The sequence below is a fragment of the Zootoca vivipara genome, chromosome 8, assembly GCF_963506605.1.
Source record: "Zootoca vivipara chromosome 8, rZooViv1.1, whole genome shotgun sequence".
NCBI lineage: Eukaryota > Metazoa > Chordata > Lepidosauria > Squamata > Lacertidae > Zootoca > Zootoca vivipara.
The window spans coordinates 54,791,223-54,801,939 of record NC_083283.1 but is presented as its reverse complement, the minus strand read 5'-3'; positions in this window follow the sequence as shown (position 1 = coordinate 54,801,939).

Sequence of the window (10,717 nt, the reverse complement as noted above, 5' to 3'; positions counted from 1 at the left end):
TCTTTATTTTATTTGGTACGCATTTGTGCTTCTCCGTGCATGTCTGTTGCATGGGTGTAAGCATGTGTGGTTGTAAGGAACGTGTATTCTACACACACTGTATTCTCGTTGGCTAAAGAGCCAAGCCGGGGTGCTAATGAAACAGCAACGGTAGGGAGCAAAGGTGTCCATTTTCAGTATCATTCCAGCAAAAGCAATGTTGAGGCAAAGTATTTCCGATAGAGTATTTCTGATAGAGTCAGCAACAGAGCTGAGCTTCTGACTTCCAACTGGTCTCATTCCTTTATTTCTTTATTCATAAAATAGTATCCATCACCTCCGGAAAAAACTGCAAACCTCTGGTTGTACAACCACAGGCATTAATGCAGCTTAGAATCTCCACCCTGCTCATATGCACTGAAACAGGTGTGTGTGTGTGTGTTTGTATGTGTGTGTGTGTGTGTGTGTGTGTGTGTGCATAATGCAGAGAGAGAGAAACTAGGTTGCAATCCTGCACAAGAAGTCAGAAGAATTTTGCAAGACACCCCCCCTTTGTTTCCCTAAACTGATAATCAGCCAGAAGGGGCAGGTTGATTTTCCATTTTGAACCCCAGCTTGCCTGTTCATGTTGATGATTGAGGACAGCAAAAATTTTTAATAATAATCCCACACATATTGGGCTATATTTGTACATCCCATACTATAACTGTTTAAGATTGTCACGCTAGAATTTAATTTCTCTAATTGTGAATGTGTGAAAACAATTGAGATTAGGGACCCATCTGCACTACACATTTAAAGCAGGATTGTAGCACTTTAAACAGTCATGGCTTCCCCCAAAGAATCCTGGGAACTGTAGTTTGTTACAGTTGCTGACAGTTGTTAGGAGACACGTGCTCTCCTCACAGAGCTACAGTTCCCAGACTTCTCTGGGAAGAAGAATCGATTGATCTGACAGCTCTCAGCAGCCTTAACAAACTTCAGTTCCCAGGATTCTTGGGAGGGAAGCCATGCTAGGGATGGCATGGCATTCAATTCGGTTTGCATTTAAAGGTGAATCTGTTAAATCCATACTTTCTGAAACAATATGAGGAATGAAACACAGACATCCTTTGAAATTCACACTTATCAAAATGTTGTGGTGCAGTTTTCCAATCAACCAATGTTTGGAAAAAAAATGCATCTATCAGGAAAAGTCTGCATAAAAATGAATATATTAGTGAATATAACAAAGAGAAATGAATCATACTGGGAAAAATTATTTGCAAAAATGTGTACATCAGTCAAAACTGCATATAAAAAAATGTGTTTCTTAGGAGAAATTCACGTTGAATTCTGAATTGCTTCAGAATTGTGGAGAATTGAGTTTAAGATTGGAAAAACGAGAAACTGAAAGAAATAAAACTGACAGATGTTTCCATCCCTGGGTTCCATAGGAAGTTGCCTATAGGAAGTAGCCATAGCAGTCAGACGGTTGGTCGATCTAGCTCAGCACTGTCTATTCTGACTGGCAGCAGCTTGTCTGGGTTTCAGGCAGTGCCAAAACAGAAGACCCAGGTCTACAGAAACTTTGCACATTCTGATTTATGTGTATAGCTGTAAATCTGGAAATAATTACTATTGTTCAAATAGAAATACAAAAACAAACCATCACACCGTAAAGTGAGCAGATGTGCATACTCAGTTTGCTATCCACTCATAATAGGAACCTCAAGCTCTTCCTCCTTATACTTACTTTTTAAATCTTTAAACCAGACTTGGACTGTGCAAACTTTCAAACAGAGGACTTCTCTGACAGCCCCTCAAACAAAAGGGTCCTATCTTCATGGGGACTAAGATACAAACGGTGAACTTCTTTATCCATTGCTCAGAGCCCTCACCCGCCTTCCACCCTGGCTGGCAAAAGCAGATAGGGCTTTGCATCACGTTGCTCCTCCTTGGCCTTGGGTTTGGATAGTGCTGTTGGCCTCTCGGTCACTACACTGAACCAGCCTTCAATATATGCACAGCAAATAGCGGCCAGAATTCAACTCTATGCTTTCTGCTGCTTCCTGTCCTGCATGAAAAGTATCCACTTGGGGTGAAAATAATGTGAGACCATTCTAAGCATTCTCTCCGGTGACACGTACAACAGGGTGCCTGGGCGTCTCACATTAAAGAAGGCAGTTCTCTGCTTGAAGGTGCCATCTGTTTGCAGAGCTATCCAGCCCAAGTCTAGTTTAAAGATAGAGAACCTTAAGAAGGGGGAAATGAATTTGTTCCATGGACAGTTACCACTGCAAGACTGAGCAGGTCATGGTCATAGTCTTCCTCCCTATGGTGACAAATACTGCTGTTGTTGTTTACTCTTCTTAGTCATGTTCAACTCTCCGTGACCCCATGAACCAGAGCATGCATTGTAAACTCCCACTTTCTTCTCAAAGCTTCTCCTTTTTTATGTCCATGGTGTTTTCTTTGCAAAATACTGGAGTGGTTTGCCAGTTCCTTCTCTAGGTGGATCACATTTAGTCTAAACTCTTGGCTATGATATGTCCGTCTTGGGTGGCCCTGCATGACATAGCTCATAGCTTCTTGGAGTTATTCAAGCCCCTTTGCCACAACAAAGCAATGATCCATGAAGGGGGACAAGTACTGTATTCCTCATTAAATTGTGGCAAATTGCTTATGAATGTGCACTAGTACATATAAATTAGCATTATTAAATTGTATGCAAACCTGTTTCCTCCTCTGTCCTGTCTTCTGGTGATGCATACATAGCCATCCTTGTGTGGAAACACCCAAAATATTTGACTATCCCTACAGATTGCTTTTGAAGTCAAATTAATATTCACTGCCCACAAAATTAGCACACCACTCTTTAGCTCACCACATGAGCAGCATTTTGATGATCAGGACCAGAAATAAATATCCTGGAATAATTCATCCCGTGTAGGGTGAAAGGTGATCTAGAGTAGAGATAAATCTGGGACCCGGATTAGGAGCACAGAGAAACTGAATGTGGGCAGAAGAGAAGCATAAAAGCAGGCACTGGGCTTGAGAGAAAGAAAAGCAAGAATGCAAAAGTATTGAGGAAAAGCAGGTTCGTGGAAACAGAGGTTCCTGAAAGCATTGCTTAAGGTGCTGTGGGCAAATAGATAGACTAATGGCAGGGGATTCTGCTTTGTAGTCTTGCTCATCAAAGTGAGTGTGCACTCTATTTACAGTGAGACAGGTGTGGAAAACATGTCTGCTCATTCCAATGCAGAATCCAGCACTGCCCCTCCGCGTGACTTCCTCCAACATAAGAGTCTCGGAACAGTAAACCTCCTCCCCTTTTTTCTCCTGCGTAATTCCGGAACCGGAGGAAAGGGGCTCCATGCTTTCCTTCTCCCCCCTTTCCCCCTCTATCTCCTCCCTCCTGTGTAGCTGGGGCTCTCCCATGCTGCCAGAGCCCTGGCACTCTCCCCCTCCACTTCCTGACTGGTTACCTCAGAGCCCTCGCTTCCATCAATGCTTGGGGAGGAGCTACTTCTGATGCAAGGGGGAGGTTCTCTATGCTGTCTCCCCCTTACATCCATATTTATTTATTTATTTATTTATTTAGCTGAGAGATACTAATAGAAAGATAGCCATTTAGATAGCCATTTAATCATTTCAATAAGGAACTAACTTTTACCTAGGTTTTTTTTTTAAAAAAAAAAATACTCTCAGTTTAATTAATAAAAGTGAGCCATTTGCAATAGTTTCCACAGCTTGAGTGACTGGGCCAGGACTCGATGCTGTCCAAATGCCCTCCATTTGTCAGGTGACACCAAGCAATGGTGGTTTGCGTGTTCAGACCCAGAGACCTCCCCCCTAAATAAACACACATTTGACTCAAATTTTTGTTTTGGTTTTTGGCAGAATTTAGGCCACAACTTTATTGATTACAGAAAAGTGAGTGGTTGCATAGGCTCTGATTCGACTAGCTCCCTGCACCGTTGCAGGTAGCACTAACCCAGAGCTCCATCATAGGTCAGCCAAAGGTGAACACCTGAGGTAGGTGAAAAGTCCAGGAACAGACTCTGTTCACTCCCCAGATGCTCCCCTGGACTCAGGCACAGGCACAACCCCCTCTCGGGGGTTGACCAAACCAAGTTGAGTCCCTGGATTCCTTTAACGGAATACCCTTCACATAGGGATGGCGATAACGTTCTCCCATCCCTATCACCTGAACCAGTGCCTATCTGCAACCTTACAAGTTGTGACGATTTGCTACGCGGCGGGCGAAACCCAAATGGCAACAGCCAATCAGCCAAGTGGGGAAAATTCCTGCCATGCCCCTGTCCCAATGACAGACGACACACGATGACATAGCAAGGTCAAGCGCAAAAGCTCTAAAAGTAGGGAGAGGTAGGCGGGTGTTCCGATGCACGAGCCGAAAGAGGAAGCTCTGGGTCACATGCATGGGTCCCTCAATCCGTTTGGACTGTGCCCCATTGGCCAGATTATACCCAGCAACAAGGGACCTACCAATTGGGTGTTGTGGCTATCCAATAGACCCACCCACAACCAGGAGGTCAGTCTCCAGGTCTCACCGCAACACGTGCCCTCTTTTAGGGAGGACACGCTTTACCAAAGGCTGCTGCAAAACACAGTGGACAATCTCAGGTGCCTCTCTATGCCAGTTCTTTTCTGACATTTTGCAATATGCCGCATGAAACAAATAACTAAATATGAATGATCCCTGCTGTCTTAAACCACTTCAGCCTTAGCACTGTTCAGCCAGATCTATTGCATTTTCTAAGCCAATAGAAGATGAGAGCATGTGCTTCACTTATTCTGACAGGGACATACCATCATTTTGCTTCAAGCAGGAACAGGTCACTGTCTCAGTGGACATCCCAGTTACCAAGTCTTCCTAGACACTGTTTTTGAGTCAACAAGCTAAAGGTGTGCAATCCTGTGACATTATATATATATATATATATATATATATATATATATATATATATATTCAATCCCAAAATTATTTGTTCTTTTCCTAGAAACATCAGTGAGCAACATCAGCAATGGAAGAAGCTGAACCTGAACAAAACAGGAAATGGATATCCATTCCATTTACTTATAATAAAGAAAGTTTAAAGAAAAAATCATTTTAAAAAATGTTGGTGCTATTTTTCAGCTGAAACACATTACTGTGCATGTTATGCATGTTTAGTCCATGTGTGCATTTGTGCATGTGGTGTGAGAAGTACTGTTAAAAGGAATGCGCACACACACACACACACACACACATATATATATATATATATATATATATATATATATATATCATTGTCTTCATGAATGAATCAGTGCTTCATTTTAAACAAGGCTTCTGCGCTGAGCTTAGCCCAGCACAGTAATTTAATGAATCTACATTTCATGACTGAAGTGATAAGGATGAAACATTTTAAAATAACCAAAAGGTAGATACACCAGAAAAGTCTGATGAAACATTAAATGAATGTAGTGTAACACATTATCTTTGCTTCTGCACATCCAAAAAGCGCAATGAACTAAAACATTGCATTAAGCCACGAATAAAGCTAAAAATTAAATTGGCTCAGGAAGATCCAGCGTAGTGGTTTATGCAGTAAGAACACAGTAAATTTGGTCATTTAATATCATTCTTTTTTACCTTCAATGTGCACACTTAGAGAAGGAGAAAAACCCTTGAAACTCATGCAGGAAATTGTATGGGGAAAGGGAGTGCATGGGCTTTAAGAGTTCTACTCATTTAACATGTTTTTAAAATTGACACCATTTTCTGTGATCTTATATAGAATACAATTACTCCCGCTGACCATCATTTAGGTGCTCTGAATCCCCTAACACATGAAATATAACCAGACCCATTGGAGATAGAAACAAGACCTAATAAAGAAGACATATTCAAAAATATAACCCTGCACCTCCAAATCAATAAATAAAGACAAGTATTTCATACACTAATGCATATATCTATGGCTATTATAAATTAGTGGCTTGCCAGAAAATACACTTCTTAGCACAAGTGCCATTATTTCAAGTTGTCTGTTTAATGCACACTTAGTATATTTTCCTCATGCAAAGCTGCACTGCATAATTAGGCAACATCCATTCTTAAAAAGGAAAGTAGACGTCAAAAATGAAATACATAAAGCCACGACATTTTACAAATTTGCATCTCCAAAAGTTATGTGCGGTTTCTGATAGGCGAAAAAAAATTGCAACAAGATCACTATATTATAATGGTCCCAGTTTCATCTTCGCTTGCTTCATCTGCTAGGCTGGCAGTAATGTAAGTTATAATGCACTCATTCTCATTCAACTTCAGTGGATGGGAATTTTCTAGAGTAGTTCTATTAAGTGGACGACTGGATAGGTGTCTTAATAAGTTTGCTGAATTATGGCCGTTAAAGCTCAGTTAGATAAATTGTTTGATGGCTAGTTGTTTTCATCGTAGGCATTTACTGTCTCCTAGGGACAGCTTGAATGTTTCCATTTATGTCCAGAGCCTTGGCTGAACTTCTGTGAAACCTATTGGTCATACATTGCAAGAATTTGAAGCCATTTTCTGTTTCAGGTCTCCCGTGGCTAGCCAGGTCCCTGCAAACTGTCTGTCCGCCATTATAGAAAACCAACAAGGTCCTCAGCATTTAACAACCCAAACATTTAGAAGCACATGTGAAATCCACATTTTCTTTACATGTCACAAGCATGCCTAACCATCTCAAGCCAGACACACTTTACATAACCTGATGCCAGGGGCCACACATGTCACAAACTGGTCAGAACTTTGAAAGATTCTCAGATTTCTTATCACAGTTAATCTTGCCACTGTGGCGCCTGGTGCCTTGGCTGTTTCCATGCTATCCGTTCTCTATTTTCAAAGGCTAAATGCAGAGAAATAGTATATATTTATTCCCACCCTTTGCCACAGGGTGGTTTGAAACAAAATAAAATAAGATATGAAGAATGCGTTAAATCCATAAAGTAACACAGTTCCTAAAAATAACAACACAACAACTCACAACATATTATTACATGGCTGTTATGCCTTGTCATGTCACTTTTCCTCCAAAATGCCTGTGGAAAAAGTGTGTCTTAACCAAATCCCTAAAGCTAAGAAGAGTTGGGTCCAAACATACCTCGGTAGAGAGAGACTCCTGCATGTATGGAGTCAGCACTGAAAAGGCCCAGGAGAAATATTCATCATCATAACCATTATTAAAATTTATATACCGTGCCGAGGATTGCAGAGCAGTTTACAATATAAAAACACCAAAATTCTTACCATGGTAACTAACAAAAGCAATAACCCTCCCACCTCAGTATGTTATGGATTTCAAGATAGCTATGAAAAGAAATGACGGGGAGTGATTGTGTCAAAAAGGGAGCAGTTGGTTCCATGAGTGAGTAGCACCTTTCCCAGGGCCCAAAATCTCTCACACAGGACATGACCCTCTGCCAGCAGGAAAGGGCTGCTGTGCTCATGACCTACTTGTGAGATTCCCATTGGCATCTGCTTGGCAAATATGCGAAACAGGATATTGGACAATATTGGCCTTTGGTCTGATCTAGAATGTCTTTCCTTACATTTATAATGCCTTCCTCTTCAGACTTCATATTTGGGGTTCTGCCTCTAGGCTGTTGTGCTTAGGAGTTTAGGAGTTTGCTTGCACATCTCAGCAGCTTTCATGGAGGGCCACAGGAGTGCAGTGCCTTGTAGGCTGCACAAGCTTGGACAGTGTGCCAGAAACCTTTGTGCCCAGGCCTGTTAATCACACGGTGCCGCTGAGGTATATAAACTGGCCGACCCGCCAGCAGCCAAAACATCAGCCAAAGAAAGAAAAATGAGTTTGCATCAGGCAGAAGCAGATTGCAGAGCTGTGTCCCAATGGTGTCAGGGGCAAGTCCTGAGCCACCACCATCAATTAGTTCAAATCAAATCAGACACACTGCCATTCAGCTTGCAACATTAATGTTCTGGTCTTGGCCACTGTGCACGCACTCTCCCTCTTCCATGCTCTCTGACACATGCACACATCAAACTATGGTATAATTTCCTCTTCTGGCATTGAAATCCTCCACTGATTACAGTGACTTTTATTTCTGTCTTAACACTAAAATCTTCCAAATGTTTGCACAACTGTCGTTGCTGGCTATATGAAAATAAAGGCTTGGAAGTGCAAGGCTTTCCATTATTGACAATAAAGATGTATCTGCACTATAGACTCAACTTGGTTTAAGAGTATAACTTGGCTGTTTCAACATGCCAGACCCTCCAAGTGTCCCTACTTGCTAGGGACATCCCTGATTTAGAAAAGCCATCCCGGTTTCTGATTTGATCTTAGAATGTCCTGCTTTTCCTTAGGATGTCCCTATTTTCATCAGATAAATGTTGGAGGGTATGGAGTTATCCAACCCCCAGGCCATCTGAAGGCAACCCTGTATAGGGAAGGGGTTTTTTTAATGTTTAATGTTTTATTATGTTTTTATATATGTTGAAAGCTGCCCAGAGAGGCTGGGGCAACCCAGTAAAATTTGTGGGATATAAATAGTAAAATTATCATTATGGAATGGGACGTCCCTATTTTCATTGAAGAAACGTTGAAGGGTATGACATGCAAAGCTGACATCATCAATCAGTTATCATAAATAATCCTATGTCACACCAACCAATTACTTAATAACGTAAGACAAAGTGGGAAATTATAGGGGTGTGTGTGTGTGTGTGTGTGTGTGTGTGTGTGTGTGTGTGTGTGTGCAGTAACTGCTTCCTCTAAGGATTAACTGGAGGAGCAGTTTAGGAGGTGCTTTTTCATCCAGCACAGCAGACGGAAGCAACACTCACACCTCCAAATATTTATTAATAATGTTACATTCAAATATCTGACACACAATTCTCAAATTCGTAATATCTGGAATTGAATTCGCTGCACAAATCCGACAAAGTGATTCTTCTGTCTGCTGAACCCAATAAAAGTAACATCTAACTGGACCAAAGAGACAAATCAGAATGGGGTGAGAGGAATCCTAGGTGCGGACGTTATTTATCAGCCTCTGAGGTTATAATGGAGGAGTAATAATTTCCAAAGTGCATATGCTTTTGAGAGCTTTTATCTAATTTCTCTTGAGCCCCACCCCTCCAATTTCAGCTGTGCTGTTATGTGTTGGATAGTGGTCCATATACACTGGAATGCAGCCATCTTCCTGTTGCTGGTACCCTACAAAGAGGAGCCTGGAAAGAATGGTCCCTCTCTCTCTCTCTTTTGCAGTTGCTTTCTCCGGAGCTTTTAATACCACAGGTATATTGCCATAAAGATTTGTGCAGTTACCATGCATGGATGGAGGAGAATTTCTGTTGAACTGCATTATTAAGCAAACTTGAGTGGTGAACATGCCTTCGAAAGGAGTTTGGGGCCAAAACTGTGTGCACTTGGGGCCAAAGCTAGCCTGATGCTCTCTGGGTCTATGCGGGATGCTGAACCATGGTCAGAATTATAGTAAGATAAATTTTTGGATACAGTCATAAAAGAAGATTAAGAAAATAAATGTTCAGCTCAGACCCTATCATGATTTTACTGAGATATATGGAGGAAACTGGATAAGAAATGGATAAAGAATTAGTTAATTATCAGTTGCCCCCAGCATTTGATTTTTTTTAAAAAACAGAAATACCAAGAACAGAGGACTTGGAAATAAAATGTTGAATTTTGGTTAAATCCTCAAAATCAATGCATTGAATTAAAATAGATACAGAGGAGGGAAATGAGTTTGATTGAACTATTTTGAGAAATGTTTTAGATATCATAGTCAGGATCCGCTTTTTACGGGCTATGGATTTGATTAAATTAACAAAGAATGATGTGATCATTGAAGTATATATGAGAGTTAATGAGCTTTAGAAATGATCAGTATATTTATTTATGCCAAGTTTAGAAAAGAAATGGAATTTAAGGGAGCGGTGTAATCAAACTATAGTTCTGTATATTGTTTTGCTATTTTGTGATATTTGCATAGTAATGATATTAATAAAATATTCAATATATATGAAAAAAGTGGTAAGAGTCAGCTTCTGAAAACAGCTTTGAGGTTGTTGGGTTCTTTTTAGAATCAAAGGGTATATAAATGTTAAGAAATGGAAAACATGAAATGTTTGAGAGCAGATGTGTGTGTTTTCTTCTCCATTGCCCCAGGCACCTAACTTACCAGGCCTGACTGATATCACTCGGAGTAGTCATTATTTCAGACATCAAGAACTGAATGTATTAAGTAGACCCTAGTCTGTTTCTTTGTGCATTTCCTTGTGCCATATTGTTTTGTTCAGGAATGGGGCATCCAGTAGAAGTCTTGAACCAGACTTCTTTTTCCTGGCAAGAGGTGAACAACTGCATCAGACTTACTTTATTTTTTGTTTTTAAGTTGCTTATGGTAACTAATGATTGTGTTCAAGTAAGACCTACTCATAGTAGACCTATACAAATTAATGAACCTAAGTTAGTCATCAAAATATATATATATAAAAATAAAAAAATGTCCAGCAGCACCTTAGAGACCAACTAAGTTTGTTCTTGGTATATGCTTTCATGTGCATGCACACTTCTTCTTCAGATGCACATGAAAGCTTATACCAAGAACAAACTTAGTTGGTCTCTAAAGTGCTACTGGACAATTTTTATTTTTTATTTTATATATATATATTTCGACTGCATCAGACCAACACAACTACCTATGTGAATCTAAGTTAGCC